The 23,292-nt window shown below is 37.6% G+C and overlaps 1 protein-coding gene across 2 annotated transcripts in view; it reads right to left on the bottom strand.

The window, feature by feature from the left end:
• Positions 1–23,292, bottom strand: part of thoc5 (THO complex 5) — a 319,834-nt gene that overhangs the window by 55,944 nt on the left and 240,598 nt on the right. Inside the window, exon 16 of one of the 2 annotated variants that reach the window (XM_067096325.1) lies at positions 4,857–5,208. The exons of the other annotated variant lie outside the window; for it this stretch is intronic. The gene's annotated coding sequence lies outside the window, so the exon portion shown is untranslated. Of the gene's footprint in view, positions 1–4,856; positions 5,209–23,292 lie in introns of those variants that run through there. 2 annotated transcript variants of the gene reach the window in all.

Here is a 23,292-nt window from a genome sequence, read left to right as displayed (position 1 = left end):
TTCTTCTCCACTGAACTAATATACCATTGTACACACTCACCCCCTGTGTCCACAAAATTCCTACTAAGAGCATTCGCCACCACATTATGTTTGCCTTCAATGTACCTTAGCTTAGCATCAAAATCCCTAATTGTCAAAAACCACCTGGCCCTCTTAGGAGAAAGATCAGGCTTATTAAAAAGATCCAACAATGGCTTATGATCCATAAGAACTTCCACATTATTCCCCATTAGCAACATCCCGAAATGAACCAAACTAGACACCACCGCAAATGCTTCCTTGTCCACTGTCGTCATTAACCTTTCATTACTCCCTTGTGTCTTGAACTTTCTACTGAAAAATGCAATAGGATGTAATTTACCCTCAAATTTCTGCATTAAACAAGCACCTACCCCTTCTTGACTTGCATCTGTCACTAATGTGAAAGAAAGCGAAAACTCCAGGAATTTAAAACCGGAGGACTCATCAAAGCCTCTTGACTTTCTGAAAGGCTGCCTGCTGAGCCTCACCCCATGAAAACTGTACATCAGTCAAAGGCGCTGACAATGTAGAAAACCCTTTCACAAACCGACAGAAAAATCCTGCCATTCCCTTGAAGGAGCAGATCTGTTTCTTAGTCTTAAGTGTAGGAAAATCCACGATAGCTCTGACTTTCTCGTCATTCACATCCTAAATATACAATCTGTCTCTTCAAGAAATCACACTTGGCTAGTTTAACCTTTAGACCTGCCATTCTAAGCCTCCTAAGGACTTCCCTAAGCACTTGTAAATGTTCCTCTATAGAATCTGTAGCAATCAAAATGTTCCCATAAACAAAAACCTGTTTCCCCAAAATCCCATGCAAAACAGTATTCGCTAGCCTTGTAAATGTCATAGAACTACCTGACAAATCAAAAGGCATTCGTGTAAACTCATAATGTCCCTTAGGGATGGAAAATGCTACAAGTTTCCTACTCTCCTTATTCAATGGCACCTGCAAAAACACTTGCATGAGGCCAATTGATGAACAGATATTCCTACCTTCATCTCTACAAATAAATCTGGCATACACGCCACTGGATACCTATCTGGAATGGTCTCATTCAATTTCCTAAAACCTACACATACACGGATTGAACCATCCTTCTTTGGTACCCCCAACAACATATTAAACGGTGATGAGCTAGGCCTAATTATACCTTCCTCTTCCCACTTATTAACCTCTTGCTTAACCTGCTCCCTAATACTGAAAGGCATCCTAAACGATGGGACAAAAATAGGTTTAGTCCCCTCCTCTAACTGCACCTGATGCTCTAACACACATGTTAGCCCCAATTTATCTCCCTTTAAAGCAATAACATCTGTAAATTCAACTAACACCTCACCTAACCGGTATTCTTTAGAATCTGCCTTACCCAAATGACTCCTATAAATCTACCCTCTCACCTCCATTCGAAAATCCATTGTGCTTCCCTAATAATGTCACTGATTCAGTATCATCACTCCAATCCTCCATTCTACAATATAAGTATTCCTCTGATATCTCCTAACTGAATTATTACAGTTCAACAATTCTGCTCCTGTAACTCCATTATTTGACACCTTATTTACTGAAACTGTACTCAGCACTCACCACACCCTTAAGTTTCTCACTAGCTTCCACCACACATACTTGTCTATTCACCTTTATATCACCCACCTTAACTTTCACCAGACCGACCATACCTGGTTCTAAAATAATATTCTCCAACAAGAAACCTTTATATATTTTCTTGCTCTCACTATTAGGCTCACTATCTCCCTGCGACTGATTATCACCCACAATTTCCTCCTCATTCCAACTTATCGATATATTAACCTCCATTTCTTCAATACACACACATGGAATAAAACCCTCAGTTTCACCAACTGTTATACCTCCTTTACTAGGGTATATAGAAATTATTACCCAAATTAACACCTCTCACCACAAAACTGGATCCCTTATTAAGTGATTCCCCAGCAAAAAACAAATATCCACCTCTCCTACAACATCCAGTTTATGAGCCTGAACATCACACACTTTCCCCTCTGAACGCCTTAACTGACAATGGGAAAATATCGATATTTAATCATAATCCACCAAACTGACTGAAGCACCCATATCTACAAAAATCAAAATACTAAACCCAGCTATGGCTCCCTTCATCACAGGCTTCGGTTCTTGTATATCTCCCAAAAGCCCTATATGACATGAACAGTTTACCCTTTTCCCTTTGGCTGTTCGGCCCTCCAAAAATCCTGTCTATTTCTAGACTTCCTTTGATCTCCCTCTTGAGGAACCTTCCTATAGCCACCACCAAATTTCTGAGTTACTGGCCTAACATTACTCTTTTTAAGTGATGGCCAAAACCGCCAAAAATCCTCTGAGCTCCGACATCCTCCACAATATTTAACTCTCAGCAAAGCTTCTTTATATGCCCTGGCCTAGCGCAATTAAAAAAAGCAAAACTGTGGCATTTGATCCATAGATTTCCTATCACTTTCCAATTTGGCACAAAAACTACTAAAAGCAAAATTAGATTCTCTCTGGGAGAAGACCCTATGGCCTACCATCGTGGCTTTCTGCGTGCCATTGAAAAATGTGCTATTTACCGTCGGACATCTCGGCATGTGCTTTCAATCTGGGCAAAAATCAATGCCTCATCAGATGTAGACTCGACCCAACTGTCAAAACTGCTCACTACGGCATCCAGAACCTCATCAAAAGCCAGGAGAAATGCAACAACTTATGAAAATTCTCTAAAGATATAGAATCGCCATGTATCCAGCTCAAACTTCATAATTTCTCTACAAAGTCTGATGCTGCATCAAACAATTGTGAGCTAAAATCTATCATCGAACTCTGCCCCTTCCTAATCTTATAGAATGCTCTCATATTCTGAACTAACTAAATTCCCACACTCAAGTGCCCCATTTGCAGTTCTAAGGAACCCTTTCAGGTTGTCCCAAGTCTGACATTTCTTAAACTGGAAACTACAACAGTGTTGGTCAATATCCCCCACGTCCAAGGCCAGAAAACCTTTAGCTTCATTAAATGCCTGTTTCACTTTTGTTTGTCTTCATATTCAAATGATTTTGAACATACTCAATAAAAATTTCAACTAAGCCCAGAAAAGGCTGAACTGGCAAATTATAGGTAGTTACCCTAGGAGTCAGTCTTATCTTTGTCGTTGCCTGCCATTTTCCTGTCTTCTTCCTTCTTAACTGTAACTAAACTGAAACTATCGTTCAACTCTGATAAAGATTTACCAAAACTTTTTTTTCATCTCCTCTTGAAGGCACAGTCTCATTAACGTCTTGCATAAACTCCTCGTCGTCCAATGACTTGGCCTGATCTCAAATGCATATAACATTAAAACCTCATACAATATGGTCTAAAACAACAAAGAAAAGAACAAAAAGAAAAAATCAAAACATTATCATCCCCCAATACACAATTACTCAAAAACTCTATGGGAGTAAACACCTTCTCCTGCAAGCAACAGCTGATCACCATGTCATATGTGAGTCAAGGTTAAGTTGCAAGATCCCCCCCAAGGTAAGAAAGAGGAGAAAGAAAAAGAATAATCCCCCAAGGTAAAAAATCACCCTCCGACATCACCACTGGCCGCTCACAAGTGATAAATGCTAAAGTTGCAAACCCAGCAGGAAAACCCCCCGTCTGATATCACCCCTGCATATTGTCTCCATGCAAGAAAATGCTGATATGGCACCCAGAAACAAAAGCCGAGTTCCCATGCAGAGAGCCTCCCCTCGACAGCTACGAGCGCAAATTGCTGAGATTGCAAACAAGGCGCTGCTCTCTGTCTCCAGGGAGAGACACTGCCCTTAACCCTGACTACACAAGAAATACACCACATTCAAACCCCCCCCCCCCCACACACACACATAAATAAGATATAATTAAAAACCAAAGTTATAAAAAACAAACTCAATAAAAATAACGTAAAGAGAAAGGAAAGGAAATCCTAATCTATCAGAATTAACAGAGAAAAAAACTCACTTTGTCTCCTTAGAATAATGCCCCCAGTGTTGCTTCAAACACCCCAGGAATTATGTCATAATAACCACACTTTCCTTAAAAATGCCCCCATATATATATATCTTAGTTTAACCAGACCACTGAGCTGATTAACAGCTCTCCTAGGGCTGGCCCGAAGGATTAGATTTATTTTTACGTGGCTAAGAACCAATTGGTTACCTAGCAACGGGACCTACAGCTTATTGTGGAATCCGAACCACATTATAGCGAGAAATGAATTTCTATCACCAGAAACAAATTCCTCTTGTTCTTCACTGGCCGGTCGGAGATTCGAACTCGCGACCAACAGAGTGGTAGCTGAGAACGGAACCCGCTCACCCAGCGAAGAACAAATACACAATTACCTCTAAGAACACAATAAAAACATTCGACACCTAATAATCGGCACTCCACTAAGCTACCCACCAGGATAGACTGATGTCTCATATCACTGCGCCCGGTTGTCACCCTGAGATAAAAACGCGAATCAAGGGATTTTCCTCTATGCCCTGAAGTACCAACTTCTCTGAATTTCCCCAGACAATGCTCTATCTCCCAAATACCTACCACCGTGTATCCCTATTTGTAGACTTATCTCTACAATCTGTATCATTCATACTCTCTCTTAGGCGTGGATTCAAACCCGAAAGTATGTAATTTTACCGCTGCTACCACTTATGCCCGTCAACTGACAAATGGCACTTAACTGGGTTCAGGTGGCACCTGGTAACTGGGTCGAGAAGTTTCTCTCTCTCTCTCTCTCTCTCTTGGACTCAGTTCCTAATTCTGAAATGCATGGTAATCAAACCCCAGCTACAAAAGTAGACATTTATTAAGTAAGCCCAACAACTCATCAATGTAAAATGAAAAGAAGCACATTAGTTATGGAAACCCCCAAAAGCAAAAACCTCCCAGTCACCGAAAAACATACAGTATGTGGGAACTAATTCCCATTCCCCCATCAGTGTCTCCTAAAAGTTCCATAATAACACCAAGTCGCTTTCTAAGCAACTTTAAAAAGTCATGGTCTTCAGCTCCTCTTACATGCCAAGACTGACTTATGGCTATCCATCCATTTCATCTTCATTTTCCACTATGGTTATATGACACACATATCCGTGCAGATGCGTGTCCACCCTAATTATCCATGGTTCCACTGAAACATTCTGTACAAAAGAGAAGGAACCATCTCTGTTGAAAAAGTAAAATATCACCCAGATCATGAACACACCACGACACATCATATAAATGTTAGGAAATGGTACAAGAATAATCACAAAAAAAACAAAAAAAGTCTGTAAAGGTTAGTAATTTTTCTAAGTCTTCTAGTCACTCTCCAGTGAATGGGAATTCCAATATCCAGCATGTCCAACACGTCCTTTTTGACTGACTTGTCAGGAAAGAGTAAGCAATCCATCACAGGCCTATTTGCACCAAGCGTTTCATAATGCACGAACTAACTTATGTTTCCATAACACACCCAAAAATCTGATTAGAACCGGACCGAAAAGTTCCATGGAAACTTCCATCTCTGGACACATGTTACTGTATCCAGGTGCTTTCTAAACAATACTGATTCCCAACTGGATGCTTTCTGAACACTGCTGATCCCCAACAGATGATTGAACACTAAGTGCTGCATAAACACTCAATACACATCCACCACCTGCAAGATTGCTGAACACAGCAAGTGTTCATATGTCACACATACCTCCGTATATATTTATATTTAACATATATATACAGTGTACCCCACTATATCACGGTTCAGCATTCAGTCACAGAATTTTCTGTGGAATGTACATCCAAATAAATCTCAGAAAATTCACTAATTTGCAGATTTTTCTGTTGAGCAGTCTTCGCCAATTACTGGACTATATTTTCATGACTAAATACACTTTTAATGATAAAAATTATTTACTAATTTTCAAATATTAATATTAACCCTTAAACGCCTATTGGACGTATCATATGTCGACTAAAATTGTCTGTTGGGTGCCAAGTGGACGTACCGTACGTCGACTACAAAAAATTTCAACCTTCGGTCAACTTTGACTCGACTGAAATGGTCGAAAAACGCAATTGTAAGCTAAAACTCTTACATTCTAGTAATATTCAATCATGTACCTTCATTTTGCAACAAATTGGAAGTCTCTAGCACAATATTTCGATTTATGGTGAATTTTTGAAAAAAACTTTTCTTACGCACGGCGGTAACTCAGCCGAAAATTTCATAAATTCTTTCGTCATTTTGTCGTAATTTTTGCACTGTTCTATATTAGCCGTTACATAAAGTTTTATATATGAAAATGTGCGCAATTTCATGTACAATACAGCAAAATACAACCCATGGTTGTAGCTTTTATCAGTTTGGAAATATTTTCATATAAACCACGATAACTGCCAAAATTTCAACCTTCCGTCAACTTTGACTCGACCGAAATGGTCAAAAAACGCAATTTTAAGCTAAAACTCTTACGATCTAGTAATATTCAATCATTTACCTTCATTTTGCAACCAATTGGAAGTCTCTAGCACAATATTTCGATTTATGGTGAATTTTTGAAAAAACTTTTTCCTTACGTCCGCGCCAGAAATTCTTTCGTCACGTTGTCGTAATGTTTGCACTGTTTTATATTAGTCGTTACATAAAGTTTTATATATGGAAATGTGCGAAATTTCATGTAGAATACAACAGAAAATAACTCATGGTTGTAGCTTTTATCAGTTTTGAAATATTTTCATATAAATCACGATAACTGCCAAAATTTCAAGCTTCGGTCAACTTTAACTCGACCGAAATGGTAAAAAAAACGCAATTATAAGCTAAAAATCTTACATTCTAGTAATATTCAATCATTTACCTTCATTTTGCAACAAACTGGAAGTCTCTAGCACAATATTTCGATTTATGGTGAATTTCTGAAAGAAAAAATTTTTTCCTTACGTCTGCGCGCGGTAACTCGGCCGAACATCTCAGAAATTCTTTCGTCATGTTGTTGTAATGTTTGCATCGTTTTACATTAGTCGTTACATAAACTTTTATATATGAAAATGTGCGCAATTTCATGTAGAATACAACAGAACATAGCTCATGGTTGTAGCTTTTATCAGTTTTGAAATATTTTCACATAAATCACGATAACTGCCAAAATTTCAACCTTCGGTCAACTTTAACTCGACTGAAATGGTAAAAAAACGCAATTGTAAGCTAAAACTCTTACATTCTAGTAATATTCAATCATGTACCTTCATTTTGCAATAAATTGTAAGTCTCTAGCACAATATTTCGATTTATGGTGAATTTTTTAAAAAAACATTTTCCTTACGTCTGCGCGGTAACTCAGCCGAACATCTCAGAAATTCTTTTGTCTCGTTGTCGTAATATTTGCACCGCTTTAAATTAGTCGTTACATAAAGTTTTATATATGAAAATGTGCGCAATTTCATTTACAATACAACAATAAATAACTCAGGGTTGTAGCTTTTATCACTTTTGAAATATTTCCATATAAATCACGATAAATAGAAAAAATTCAACTTTCGGTCAACTTTAACTCGACTGAAATGGTCGAAAACTGCAATTGTAAGCTAAAACACTTACAGTCTAGTAATATTAAATCAATTAGCTTCATTTTTCAACAAATGGGAAGTCTCTAGCACGATATTTCGATTTATGGTGAATTTTTGAAAAAAACATTTTTTTACGTCCGCGCATTACGAATTCATGCATCATTTTGTGATAATATTTTCTCTGTGTTGCTTTGGTCGTTTTAAAATTTGTTATATACCAAAATCATTGCAATTTAGTGTACAATACAACTAAAAAAAATTAACTCATTAGCTTTAACCGTTTTGCTTACAGCGCGATTTGTATACAATTATATACGAGTTTTTTTTTCGCTGTCATATATTCCAATATTTATATATGATAATGATATTTTTTCATTTCTGATGGTTGCATACTAAACTTCAGGCAATGACAAAATAAATGAGCCAAAAATGAACTCTTAATCTTAAAAACTAAGCATGCTGTGATTTTTTGAAAAAAAAAAAAAAAAAAAAAAAAAAAAAAAAAAAAAAAAAAAAAAATCCGCTTCGGCGCTAACTCACTGAACGCCGCCGGCATACAGGAGACGTTTTTGTAAATAGGGCTTCGGCGTTAAAGTGTTAATGTAAACAGCAAAATATCAATAAAATGTATTATGTTAAAGTAAAAGCCCTCAAAATCACAGAACAGCTGTTTCCTGACTTGTTTCACTGATGTAAACATACCTCAGTTCATTGCCCGCCCCTCTCAGTACTGTACATATGAATTACTGTATCATAACCATAAAAATATGAAACTAAAACTAAGTTCACGACACACACAAATGAGTGCCTGCATGCGTATATACAGTAAACCCCCGTATTTGTGAGGGATGCGTTCCAGACCCCACCACGAATAGTTAAAATCCGTGAATACTTGCTACCCACCCCCCCTCTAAATATGCTTATAACTGCCTATCTTGAAAGTTCAAATACCAAATGTATACTTACAGTATCATCCTACATCAAATATACCTTAAATTATTATCATATTTTACTGTAATAATCCTTGAAATTATATTATCAATATAATTTCAAAGTCACCTTAAACATAAGTGCCCTTAAAAATATATACATACGTACAAACTTCTAAGACTTCCAGCCAAAGAAGAGAGAAAGAGAGTTACCACTTCGACTTATGTTCAACAAGGATGGCTGGGGCAAAAGAGAGAGAGAGAGAGAGAGAGAGAGAGAGAGAGAGAGAGAGAGAGAGAGAGAGAGAGAGAGAGAGTTTATCTCTTTAATCTCTCTAATAACAAAAAAATTTTTAGGTTTGTGTTTTGTCTTCCAGAGATGTAATACCTTTACTACACATTTTTAAAACACCATCTTTTCCTGAGAGAGAGAGAATAACTCTTTACGATATCAAAAGATTGAAAACCTTGAGCTTCTGAGGGCAACACTCCTTCCCCTCCGGCCAATATGTCAAACTGTCAAGTAAATTGACATTTACCCTCTCCCCTCCTTTCTCAAGTCGAGAATAAAAAACTTCTAAACAAACAAATAGTGATTTCCAATGTTAAAAAATTTACTACACAAATGCATGGAAAATATTATATATTATTATTTAATGTTATTAACCCTGAAACGCCTACTGGACGTATCATACGTCAACTAAAATTGTCTGTTGGGTGCCAAGTGGACGTACCGTACGTCAACTACAAAAAATTTCAACCTTCGGTCAACTTTGACTCGACCGAAATGGTCGAAAAACGCAATTGTAAGCTAAAACTCTTACATTCTAGTAATATTCAATCATTTACCTTCATTTTGCAACAAATTGGAAGTCTCTAGCACAATATTTCGATTTATGGTGAATTTTTGAAAAAAACTTTTTCCTTACGTCCGCGCAGTAACTCGGCTGAAAATTTCAGAAATTCTTTCGTCATTTTGTCGTAATTTTTGCACTGTTTTATATTAGCCGGTACGTAAAGTTTTATATATGAAAATGTGCGCAATTTCATGTAAAATACAGCAAAATACAACCCATGGTTGTAGCTTTTATCAGTTTGGAAATATTTTCATATAAATCTCGATAACTGCCAAAATTTCAACCTTCGGTCAACTTTGACTCGACCGAAATGGTCAAAAAACGCAATTGTAAGCTAAAACTCTTACATTCTAGTAATATTCAATCATTTACCTTCATTTTGCAACAAATTGGAAGTCTCTAGCACAATATTTCGATTTATGATGAATTTTTGAAAAAACTTTTTCCTCACGTCCGCAGAAATTCTTTCGTCGCGTTGTCGTAATGTTTGCACCGTTTATATTTGTCGTTACATAAAGTTTTATATATGGAAATGTGCGCAATTTCATGTAGAATACAACAGAAAATAACTCATGGTTGTAGCTTTTATCAGTTTTGAAATATTTTCATATCACGATAACTGCCAAAATTTCAACCTTCGGTCAACTTTAACTCGACCAAAATAGTAAAAAAACGCAATTATAAGCTAAAACTCTTACATTCTAGTAATATTCAATCATGTACCTTCATTATGCAACAAACTGGAAGTCTCAAGCACAATATTTCGATTTATGGTGAATTTCTGAAAAAAAAAAGTTTTTCCTTACGCTCTGCGCTGTAACTCGGCCAACATCTCAGAAATTCTTTTCACACGTTGTCGTAATGTTTGCATCGTTTTACATTAGTCGTTACATAAACTTTTATATATGAAAATGTGCGCAATTTCATGTAGAATACAACAGAAAATAATTCATGGTTCTAGCTTTTATCACTTTTGAAATATTTTCACATAAATCACGATAACTGCCAAAATTTCAACCTTCGGTCAACTTTAACTCGACCGAAATGGTCGAAAAATGCAATTTTAAGCTAAAACTCTTACATTCTAGTAATATTCAATCATTTACCTTTATTTTGCAATAAATTGGAAGTCTCTAGCACAATATTTCGATTTATGGTGAATTTTTGAAAAAAACATTTTCCTTACGTCCAGCGGTAACTCGCCGAACATCTCAGAAATTCTTTCGTCACGTCGTAATGTTTGCACCGTTTTATATTAGTCGTTACATAAACTTTTTTATATGAAAATGTGAGCAATTTCATGTAGAATACAACAGAAAATAATTCATGGTTGCAGCTTTTTTCAGTTTTGAAATATTTTCATACAAATTACAATAAATAGACAAAATTCGACCTTCGGTCAACTTTAACTCGACCGAAATGGTCGAAAACTGCAATTGTAAGCTAAAACACTTACAGTCTAGTAATATTCAATCAATTAGCTTCATTTTTCAACAAACGGGAAGTCTCTAGCACAATATTTCGATTTATGGTGAATTTTGAAAAAAAAAAAAAAAAAAAAAAAAAAAAAAAAAAAAAAAAAAAAAAAATGCGGTATGGATTCACGCATCATATTGTGATAATATTTCTTCTGTGTTGCTTTGATCGTTTTACAATTTGTTATATACCAAAATCATCGCAATTTAGTGTACAATACAAAGAAAAAAAAATAGTCCGTTAGCTTTAACTGTTTTGCTCACAGCGCGATTTGTATAAAATTATATATGAAAATTTTTTTTTGCGCTGTCATATATTTCAATATTTATATATGATAATGATATTTTTTTCATTTCTGATGGTTGCATAGTAAACTTCAGGCAATGACCAAAAAGGAGCCAAAAATTAACTCTTAATCTTAAAAACTAAGCGTGCTGTGATTTTTGAAAAAACTTTTTTCCGCTTCAGCTTAACTCTCCCGAACGCCGGCATACGAGACGTTTTTGTAAATAGAGGCTCGGTGTTTAAGGGTTAATCTTAATATTTGAAAATTAGTACTTATGAGATAAATCAGTTATTTATTATACAAAAGAAACATACGTACATATTACATGTCGGAAAAATTCTCTCATCTAAATAAGAGAGAGAGAGAGAGAGAGAGAGAGAGAGAGAGAGAGAGAGAGAATTAATATTTTTATTTGTTATTATTTAATCTTATTAAAGTTAATATTAATATTTGAAAATTAGTACGTACAGTAATTTATTATTTTACCACAAAATGTACCTTCTAAAAATGCTTATACTACCATCCTGAAACACTTATATATCATTTTAATATAATTTCAATAGTACTTTACTATAATTTTAATATTTCAATAGTATCAATTCTGAGCATTTATCTTCACTTTAACAAGGTCGGGTCTGTCCTGAATGGAGGGGAGAATACCAGTTTCTGTCTCTCTTTGAGTTACGTATTATTTAATCTTAGAGTAGTATTATTATTATTATTATTATTAATCTTAATATTTGAAAATTAGTAAATCTTTTTTATCATAAAAAATGTATTTAGTCATGAAAATAACATCAAAGGACACTAATTAGTGAATATCTCCCAACGATAAGTCCGCGAATTGCTGAATTTTTTACGAATAATTTATAGATACGTTCCACAGAAAATCCTGGAAATCGGTGTCCATGAATCAAGAGAACGCGAATACGGGGGATTTACTGTAGGTTGCAATGATTTACTAATTTCCAAACAATATTAATGTAAACAGAGCAAAATATCAATAAAATGTTATTTCACTTACTGAATCGATTTACTGTATACTGTATTGTTATATTGTTCTATTATCATCGTAATATGTATAAAAAAAACAATCATCCCAACATTTGTAATGTTTGCATTCTCAGAATCAGCTGATTGAGCCTACTACCAAAAGAATTAGGAAAACAATTTTTTAGTTGCTAGAAGAAACGAATGAATTAATGGAATTATTTTTAATTTTGTACATAAAAGTAGAACTGGTATACAAAAGTAAACTAACATACTTTTATGTTAAATTAAAATCAGGAAAATCCCTCACAATCACAAAAATAGCTGTTTATTGCCAATTCATTTGCTTACCAATGTAAACTACCTCAATTTCTCTCTCTCTCTAAATACTGTGCATATCCTTTAATGAAATATGAATTACTGTATCACAAACAAATTTACAAAACTAAAACTCCAAGAAGTTCACAACGATTTCGAATGAGTGCATGTACGTAAGTACGTTACAATTTTTTATTTTTGCATTGCTTGATTTACTGTACTTTTTTTATTGCAAGTTGAGTTTTATTCTATGTATGATTAGCACACACAACAGTAAACAAGAGAATATTTCATCTCTAATCACCATAAAAATATTTAAAATCTTATTTCATATATAGGAAAGACAAAACCCAACAGGCTGTACCAAGTTCACCGATGGCATGGAATTGAGTGTGCATACGTACCTACCCTACGGACTTGATTGCATTTATAATTTGGTTTATAAAACTAAAAAAATATGAGAAAATGCTGTAAAAATATAAACGAGAATATTATAACATAAAATATAAAAATAGTGGAAGAGTGTGTGTTACTGTATTAGGCTTTAATGCAAACTTACCTCAGTTCTATCTCTCTCTCAGTACTGTACATACATATCCTTTAATGAAATATGAATTACTGTATCAAAAATATAAAATATGAATTACTGTATCATAATCATAAAATTCCAAGAAGTTCATGGCACCATTGTAGGCTGCTGCCTGTGCCTGTTCTGCAAAATTTAAAATATTTTCAATATTGTCGTATCAGTATTGCTTCATAACTTCAAAACCATCAGGACTGCTAACACCATTGCAAACTCTATCATAAAATGAAATTGTAAATGGGGAAATACCTGCTGTATACACACACACACACACACAAAGTTACAGCCACAAAGGAAAAGTGAAACAATGAGATGCTAAGTACTTTTGCTCCATTACCAGGACATGGTCAGTTGATGTGACAATGTCTTGGTAGCAAGATGAAAGTACTTAACATCTCATGGTTTCACTTTCCCTTCGTGGCTAATGTTTGATTTTAAACCACGAAAAGGTAAAACCAGGATGAATATACAAAAAAAGTTACAGCCGCGAAAGAAAAGTGAAACAATGAGATGCTAAGTACTTTCATCTCATATTTAGTAAAAGGAGCCCATAAATGTGCATTTTTATAGACTCCTTTTATTAAATGTAATTTGGTTTTAACAAAGTATTTCACAGATCTATATATAGACAGTCCCCGGTTATCGGCAGTCTGTTTTTACGGGGCTTGCCTAGCGACAAAAATTGGCAATTTTAGGCGCCGATCTCCAGTTATCAGCACTGATAAGCACCGAAAATTGCTGATTTTTGGTTATCAGCAATTTTCACTTATCGTCACACTGTCGGAACGGAACCCCCACCAGGGACTGCCTGTATGTATATGTGTGTGTGTATATGTATATATACACATGCACACTATATATACACATACATACATACAGTGCTCCCCCACTTTTACACAGGGATAAGTTCCAGAACTCACCATGGAAATGCAAAATCTCCTCTAAAAATGCTTATAACTGACTTACAACTGCCAAATACCCCATGCCCCTTAAACTAAAATGCTTATAGCTGCCTATTTTCACAGTTCACTTCCTAATTTAATAGTTCAAACAAAAATATAACAAATTATCATACTAAAGCAATTCAATATTTCAAACAAAAAATACACCCCAAACCATCACTCAAAACACCCAAAGTCAGCTTACATTACCCTCCTACAACTGTTACTCTTAAGTATCTTCTTCGTTTTAACGTGCTTTTTCCCCATTTTTTATATGGGGTAAGCACGATGCCTTCTTTTCGAAGGACTTTTGATTTGGCATTGGGGTAGGCTGTAGCCTCGATCGGCTGCCCTGCCTGACATCGCTTAGACCCCGGTAACGATGTGTACGTGTATCGTACCAATCCCCAGCTCCCTTTCTCCCAGCAGTGAGGAGAACTGGGCGGTTAGGTCGACAGTTCGAGACGTGTGAGGTGTCTGTTATGTTTTTAGAAGATGTTGGAGTGGCTTTGTTTATGTGCGCATTAGTCTGTAACACCCATTTGCTTTCAGCAAACCTATCCGTTGATTACATACGTAATCCAGGGGTGTCTACACGGATAGCAAATTATCCGCCTTCTCTGACCAGTCGGCTTTGGATTTGAAACAGGGCCACGGACCTCTACGAAGTCCTAGGCCGCTGCTCTACCAACTGAGCCATCGAGGCTCAACTGTTACTCTTAAGTATATGCACCCCTAAATACTTCTAAGTGCCTATTTTAACAGTTCATTGCCCAGCTAAACAGTTCAAACAAAAATTTACCTCAAACTATCCCAGAAGACCCCAATATCATTTCAAAGTCATCCTACAACATTACATACCCGCCTTCAACTGTTACTCTTAGGTATCCAGTATAATTCAGACATGCACGTTTTCTTTTGCCAAATGTAACTTTGTGCATCGTCTGCTTTCCTACACATAATGTACGTACATTTTGTTATATTTTGCTGTGTTGTAAGATGACTTTGAAATATTTACTGTGCAGTAAGAATTTTAGGATAGTACTACTGTATAGAGCATATCTAAAATATGTGGGTAGTTTAGAACGACGGGACACATTCCTCCAAAAAGAACGCTAGGTTTGTTACGTCATGTTAGTATTTTCCTGATGACGTACAAATACATTTATGATAAAAAAATGATTTAGTACAGTCAGTTCTTGGTTTATGTCTTCTTGTGGTTAGTCCTCGCCATCTCCCATAAATTTCTTAAAAAATTCTTGTTCTGTCATTCTCTCTCTCTCTCTCAGTATACATATCCTTTAATGAGAAAACAGCAAAATTTCAGTAATTACTGAAAGTTCCCGCATAAAATTGAGAGAGATGTTCCACAAAAATCTGCGACAGAATGAAGCGTGAAAAAATGAAATGTGTAAAAGTGGGGCAGTACTGTATATATATTTGATAGCGTAGCTGCTGAGTCCTCAAAGCAGTTACACTCTCATGGTCCCCCTAGGGGTCCATAAGACAGACCAACCAATTACGAAGAATTCTCTTATAGTTGGTCTCAACCAGAATAGTGCTTGTTGGCACAGTGATAGAATATAAAGGACTCAGGACAGGAGGGCTCTATCTCCTGTCATACAACGATTACCTAGGCTCTACATCTTACTCGCACAGATGTGACAACAGCATAAGTCTGTGCCATCTTCATTACATGCCAGGTTTGTGCAAGATAAATGTTCACCCCAGACCCATGCCTTTTCGTCAGGGAAAGTGGGTAGGTTTGAGGACTAACAGTGGCTACCAAAAATAGGTTTTTCCTGCATCAAAACCTGTTTCTTGATAGTGCAGCCAGTGTTCATCCTCAAAGGAGCTTACAAAAGAAACTGACACATAATGAAATGGCTTAGCTCCTAATTAATAAATCCAACAACCCACATTAATTTTTGGTCCAAGGTATAGCCACAGGTTATTAACCATTTTCTTTATTCAGGATACCCACAGGGTTTGGCAATAAAGACCAGGAAACAACACATGAACCAATATATGTATTATTCTTATGTTCGAAGGTGGCTTTCCTAATTATGCTGGGTGTGGCTGTGGGATTACTGCACCTTCCCAAGCAATATCTCAGCAATAGTGTTTCAGGAATTTTTTTATTCGAGGTAAAGTCACAAGTTATCATGTAAGTTTCTTTATTCTGGATACCCATTCGGGTTTGGCAATAAAGAACAGGAGAAACACGAACCTATAAGTGTATTATCCAGTGTGGTTCTACTGTGACTTACCTAATTATGTTGGGTCTGGCTGCTGGATTACAGCGCCTTCACCAGTTCAGGAATACTGTCTCTAAAATAACTACTCTGTACACTCAAAGACTTCTTCGAAGGAAATCCCGAAAAAAGTTAACGATGTACTCGCCTTTTCGATGTCTTGCAACTTAGGAAAGGAGTGAGGGTCTTTCTTTTCAATCAGGGCCACTAACATAATTCTCAGCCCATGTAAGAGAGTGGTTTGTTTGTGCTAAAGTCTAGGAAAAATAGGACCATCTGGGATGTTTGCTGTGACACCTTAAGTGCTTGAACCATTTACAGTATATGAAATAGTTCCTTTATCAGAAAAAGGGATTTTCCCTTTGAAAAGGCCCTTATTCTTGGCCAGGAGACAACAGCAAATGATAACTAGGTGTATGAGTGGTAAAATGTTGTCCTTGGCTAAGAGAGCCCAGTATGCTAATCCAAGCTCCTGATGCCAAAGCAGTCAAGAAGACTGCCTTTTGCAGTATATGAGTTGTAGTTGTATTGGGCCCATAAACTGAGAGGATGACAGGAGTCTAAGAACCTTATTCAGGTACCAGGTAATGGGAAACCTTGCAGGAGCTGATCTTTGCAGTATAAAGAATGGAGAATGGAATTAACAATTTCTATATTAGAATCAATTCCAAAACCATAAGGCAAGGGTTCTGCCAATGCTGCCTTGTATGCCATGATTGTTGAAACAGCAAGGTGCTTGACCTCAAAAGATAATAAAATGTAAAACTGTTTTTACAGATTTCAACTGGGCTATCAGTGTGGGAGTATCTAAACACATTTCCCTTATGCAGTAAACCCCCCATATTTGCAGTCTCACGATCTGTGGACTTGCCTATTCACGGATTTTTCGGTGGAACCTATCTAAAATTTATTGGCGTGAAAACTCACGTATTTGCAGGTTTTTCTGTGGAACGTATCTATAAAAATATTCATGGGGAACCTGCCTATTCGCGGATGCAGATTTTTTTTTCTTTTTCGTATAGCAATATTCTGTATTTTCATATTATTTATTGTATAATAACATTAAATAATAATGTAAATTAATAATAATATTACAGTACATATAATAGTAATAAAATTAAATAATAATATTATGTAATACTACACTGGGTACCCGTACAGTAATAATAATAAATAATAAGGTTAAATCATATGGGTAGTAACTGGTGATGAATGTTGATTACAGTATACTGTAGATGATGATGATGATGATGAATTAGCTGTGCAGTACAATGAATGACTACGGAGATATGGCTGCACAGCAAAGCAGAGGAGTTACATCTCGTCTGAGTGCGCCTCTTCACCTTCTTCAGGAGGTGCTTTGTCAGGAGTTTCGGGAGGCACTATCATGTTAAGGTATTTGAACATGGCAACGAAGGTGGTACGGTAGGGTTGCATGAGTATTTTACCTTGTTCATGCTCAATGCAGGCGACCGCAATTAATATCATGCCATAATGGGCTGCTACTTCTCTGTGACTTTTGCCCTCTCTTAACATAACAATCATGTCTACTTTCTTCTCATCAGTCATTAACTGTAGGCTCTTTGCCAGAGGCCTTAGAAGAAGCAGAGTATTTAGAGGACATCTTAATGCACAATTTCAAAAAATTATTCTTAGTCCATAGTACAGTACACACAAAACACACAAACGAGAGATAGCAATGAAACAAGTTATATTGGGTCATTTGCCGCTACGGTATACGCACGGTATTGCATGTACATTTACTAACACTGATATTCTGCGCATACAGTACTGTACATTTTATTAAATGTTTTGTTGTAGGATGATTTTTAAATATTACATACATAAAGTGTTCTAGGACGATATGTAGTACTCAAGGTAGTACGTAGAGCATTTCTAAAATACGTAAGACAACAGGAATAGCAGGGTACGTATGTTTACGTCTGCGGTACGTAGCATTTTCATGTACGTACTAAGCATATATTCATGACTAATTTAAGTACATTTTGTATGATGAAAAAAGACTTACTAATTTTCAAATATTACAATACTGTAATATATTAATGTAAACAGCAAAATTTCAATAACATTTGTTTTTCTTAAAAGTGATTCACCCAAGCCACCTCTCCGCAAATATAAAGAACTTGAGATGCTGGATGGTGTGTACCTAGGACCAACGATACTCAACACACTATTGGCTGTCATCTGCAAAGCAGCCAATCCAGAAGCGCCATTCATTTTCCTTGGCGCTCATTGGCTGTTCACTTGGCATTGATTAGCTGAACATTCACGACCAGCTCACAAACATGGAATTCTGGGAGACTGCATCCACGGCATCCTTCTCAGTTCATGCGTAGTTTGCAGCATCTTCTTACTGTGTGAAATCGCGCATCTTTGTGTTTGGTTTCTTAATCTTTGTGCACCAGCGGTAATTGGCCCTAAAATGCCTCCTAAAAAACGTCGTGCTCCTTCTAAGGCTTCTGGCAAAGTCTAAAAGAAAGACGACTGTTATGAAACTCGAGAAGGTGAAAGTTCTTGACATGTTAAAGGAGGGCAAAAGTTTTGCCGCAGTTGGCTGCCATTTTAATGTTAATGGGAGCACAGTGAGATATATAAAGAAGAAAGAGGCAGAGATACAAAAGTCTGTGAGTATGAGCTACTTCAGTAGTGCAAAGACAGTTGTGACAGTGCAGGATAAAACAATCGTGAAGATGGAATCTGCGCTGGCATTCTAGATAAAGGACTGCCGGAAGAAGAACGTGCCCCTCAACTCCAACATCATTCGCAAGAAAGCGAGACAACTCTACCAGCAGTTATCAACTGCTAAGGAAGGCGACAACATAGTACAGGCAGAGGAAGGCATTGAAGAAAGGGAATTAGAATTCTTAGGCTTTGATGAACCAGTGCCTACAGAAGCAGAAGAAGATGAAGAGGAGGAAGAGCCCCAAGCAGGACCATCATCAGCGCCTCAGGGTTTCCAGGCCAACAAGGGGTGGTTCCACTGATTTCAAAAGTGGTTCCACCTAAAATCTGTTACTCTGCATGGGGAATCAGCTTCTGCAGACATTGAAGCAGCCACGAAATATCCGGAGACCTTCAAGAAAATCCTCAAGGAGAAGGGCTATCATCCAGAACAGGAGTTCAATATGGATGAGACTGGCCTTTTCTAGAAGAAGATGCCTTCCTGGACATACCTCATGAAAGACGAAGCTAAAGCCTCAGGATTCAAGGCCCAGAAGGATAGGGATACCCTCATCATGTGTGGGAATGCAGCTGGTTTCATGCTTAAACCAGGCCTCATTTACAAGACTGCAAATCCCAGGGCCCTCAAGAATAAGAACAAGGCGTTGCATCCTGTGTTCTGGATACATAACCCTAAGGCCTGGATCACCAAAGTCCTTACAGAGTACTGGTTCCATCAGAGCTTCATCCCTCAAGTTAGGCAATACCTGAACGACTTGGGCATGGAGTTCAAGGTGTTGCTGATCATAGATAATGCTGGTGGCCACCCTTTCGATCTTTATTACAAGGGAGTCCAGCTTGAGTTCCTCCCTCCCAACACCACCTCTCTCCTCCAGTCTATGGACCAGGGCATGATCTGTGCATTCCAGGCACTCTATACCGGTAACTCCCTCCAGCACCTTGTGAATTCAATGGACAAAGACAGTGAATTTACGCTAAAAGACTACTGGCATAAATTCATGATTGCCACGTCTGACCATCACCAACCAATCTCTGAATGACATGGAGACCCTGAAGGCGTGCTGGAACAAGTTGTGGCCGGAGTGTGTTCATGATTACAGGGGCTTCTCTCCTGAAGAAATTCAACATTTGGCCATTAGCAAGGCTGTCCAGTTGGCAAGGATTCTAGGAGGAGAAGGCTTTGATGACATCACCGAGGATGAAGTCGGCACCCTCATTGATGCCCACTCTGACCCCCTGACTGACCAGGATTTGGAAGACCTGACAAAGTCTGCCAGTGAGGAAGAAGATATACCAGGTTCAGGGGAGGGAGCAGGAGGAAGAGGAGGGCGGCCTGACTTTGGAACGTCTATCCCACGTTAGAGAATGATCAAGGATGCGCAGGAGTATGTTTCAACATAAGACCCTTATGTTGAATGCTCCCTAAAGTTTTCAAACATCCTAGATTTAGCATTGGAGCCCTATAATCAAGCCCTCACCACCATGGAGAAGAAGCAACAGCAGCTGCCTATCACCATGTTCATCAAACGGACGAAGAAGGCCCCTCCGAAGCCTCCCAAATCACCAGAAGTAGTGTCTCTTGAATTGCCTGAAGTAGTGCCTCCTAAATCAACTGAAGAAGTGCCTCCTGAAGGTGAAGAGGTGCCCTCAGATGAGTTGTAACTCCTCTGCTTTGCTGTGCAGTCATATCTTCATCATTCATTGGACTGCACAGCTAATTCATCATCATCTTTAATCAACATTCATCACTGGTGAGTACCCGTATGATTTACGTATGTAATAATCTTCATATGTACGTAGCATTAAATTTTTTAAAATGTGCATAGGTATTTTTTAATTTTTTGCCTCTCTCTCTCTTTGTGAATTATGTATAAATACCAATGGTTCCCCTCTAAAAGAAAATGGGATGGCTTGTAACTGTATGAAAGAAAATGTGTGTGGCTGAATACATGGGGGGGGACTAGATTATTTTCACCTGCAGCTGTAAGCCATACAGTACATACGTATATTTGAAACGATAAAATGTTTAAGATGGCTTGGAAATTATATTAATAATATAATTTCAAAAATTAATACAGTAATAAGGTGATAGTTTAATGTATATTTGATGTAGGTTGGTATTTTTAGGCATACTTTAGTGTTTGACCTTTCATGGTAGACAGTTTGACGCGTTTTTAGAGGGGGGGTTCTAAGTATTCGCAGGTTTTAGCTGTTCGCGGGGGGGTCTGGAATGCATCCCCCGTGAGTATGGGGGGTTTACTGTGGACTGGTATGATGGATAGATGAAGTCCGTAGTTTTTCCACTATGTGCCTAGCAGCGTTAGGCAAAATTCCACAAGAAGGTCACGACTCAGAAAGGAGGATGCGTAGACGACTTTCCCTCCTATCTGGGATAGAATAATGGACAGCAATGGCATCTATTCTTTTGCCTGTTGTTGAAGAAATAATAAGGAACCAATGACCGTTTGGCTAATGCAGGGCTTGTAGGCAAGCAGTTCCTTTGAAAGCTAGTAGATTGTCCAAAGTTTTTGAATCTGGGATAATAAAGGAAAAGGGGTATACCAACCTCCATTTGTTCTTGCTATTGGCTGAATATCCAGGTTCAGAGACACATACACTGAAAGTTGATAGTTGTCGCAAGTGGCAAACCAGTCCACTTGACGACAGGAAGCATGTTAGCAATTAATGACTTGAGAGGAGCTCAGCATGAACTTAACCCCTTTATAGAAGACATTGCAGCCATATTGTCTAGGATAAACAAAATGTGAGTTACTTTTGGAGGTTTAAATTTTCTAAGATGGAAAAATAGCCAATAGCCCCAGAAAGCTGGTATGACATTCCCCCCAAGCAGGTGACCATCTTCACCCTAACTGACAATCCTCCCAATGGCCTCCCCAGACAGTCTAGGAGGCAGCCATACGTATTATCACTCATATGAATAGTGGAGTCAGGTTGGCCTGTTTGCCAGAGGCCCCTTCCAGGTCCACGAACAGTTTCTTTACAATCTCGGATGAAGGCGATCACAAAGCCTCTTCCTGGCATGTGAGCCAAATTCTGTTAAATACAGTCACAATCTCAGGATTAGATCTACCATGGACCCAAACTGTAACAGGCCCAGACTTCATTCTAATTGTTGTCTGGAAAAGCTGGGCTGTACAAAAACTTACTAAGTCCTTCCTTATTCCAGTTTGAGTGCTTTGGTAAGAACCAGCTGGCTGCAAAGAGTAACCCAGCAAAGTCCCAGCCTCAAAAAATTCTGCAGGATGTAAGGTAGGACTTGTTCCAATTAAGAAACCTTTTGACTGGAGTCTGTACACTACCACTCCCAGATTTTGTCAGCACCTCTCTGGTGGCTCCCCAGATTAGCCAATCATCTAGGTAGGCCACCAGTTCAAATCCTTCATTCCTGAGTTCCCATAAAATAGTTACAGTATATGTAAAAATTTAAGCAAACATTATGTTTTTTCAAATATGATGGGTCAAAGATCACCCTTTACTCAGAGGAATGCCTCTTGAGAACACTGAAGTGTGGTGGCAAATAAAGCCATCTTTCTCTATGGTCCCTTTTTAAAAGAGGGTCTGGTTTGAGGAAAAAAAAAAAAAAAAAAAAAAAAAAAAAAAAAACTAATTTTGAGGAGGGGAAGGGTGAGACTATCTCTACCCTAGCCCATTGTAATTTATACTGTCTCCCTCAAGAGAGGACTTGCACTGCATGTTGTGCTGTAGAAGACAGCCCCAAACATGCAAGTCCTATAGGGTTCCACCTCTTCCTTTCCTTGTAATACGCAGTCAAGGAGTTTATTTTTATTTTTCCTGATGCTGTTGTTGTCCTTCCTTTTGTTGTCGTAGGGGTCCTTTAGTAGTGACTGGAGAATTGTAGGGCTCTGATTCACACCAAGGTTTCATAGGAAGCGGAAACTCTGAAAGATATTGTTTTCCAGATTCCCCTTTTTCAACAACAGTATATACAGGTAGTCCTTGAATTATGATGTTTCAAGTTGCAATATTTTGAAGTTACAATAGTGATACTGTACTTACAATATTTTCAAAGTTATGATGGTGATACTGATACAACAAATATTTTACATCTCACGTGATGGGCTCGGGCAGAAGCATGTGGTACATTGGTTGCCCCAAGAGGCTGGATGTGTGAATCTCTAGCCCTGACAGATCCTTCACTCGTGCTTGTCATCTACAGGTAAAGTTGTGTCAGTGTTTGTGTGAGTTTTGTCCATTTTAAACTCTTGAAAAAGCAAATTTGTCTAAGATCAGTATGTCTTCCAAATGCCCAAGTGAGTCTCCTGCTGGTGGTGTGATGAAGAAGAGGCATTCCATC

The sequence above is a fragment of the Macrobrachium rosenbergii genome, chromosome 4 (assembly GCF_040412425.1).
Source record: "Macrobrachium rosenbergii isolate ZJJX-2024 chromosome 4, ASM4041242v1, whole genome shotgun sequence".
Classification (NCBI taxonomy): Eukaryota; Metazoa; Arthropoda; class Malacostraca; order Decapoda; family Palaemonidae; genus Macrobrachium; species Macrobrachium rosenbergii.
Note: the sequence above shows the minus strand (reverse complement) of the source record. Positions and strands in the feature narration are given on the sequence as shown.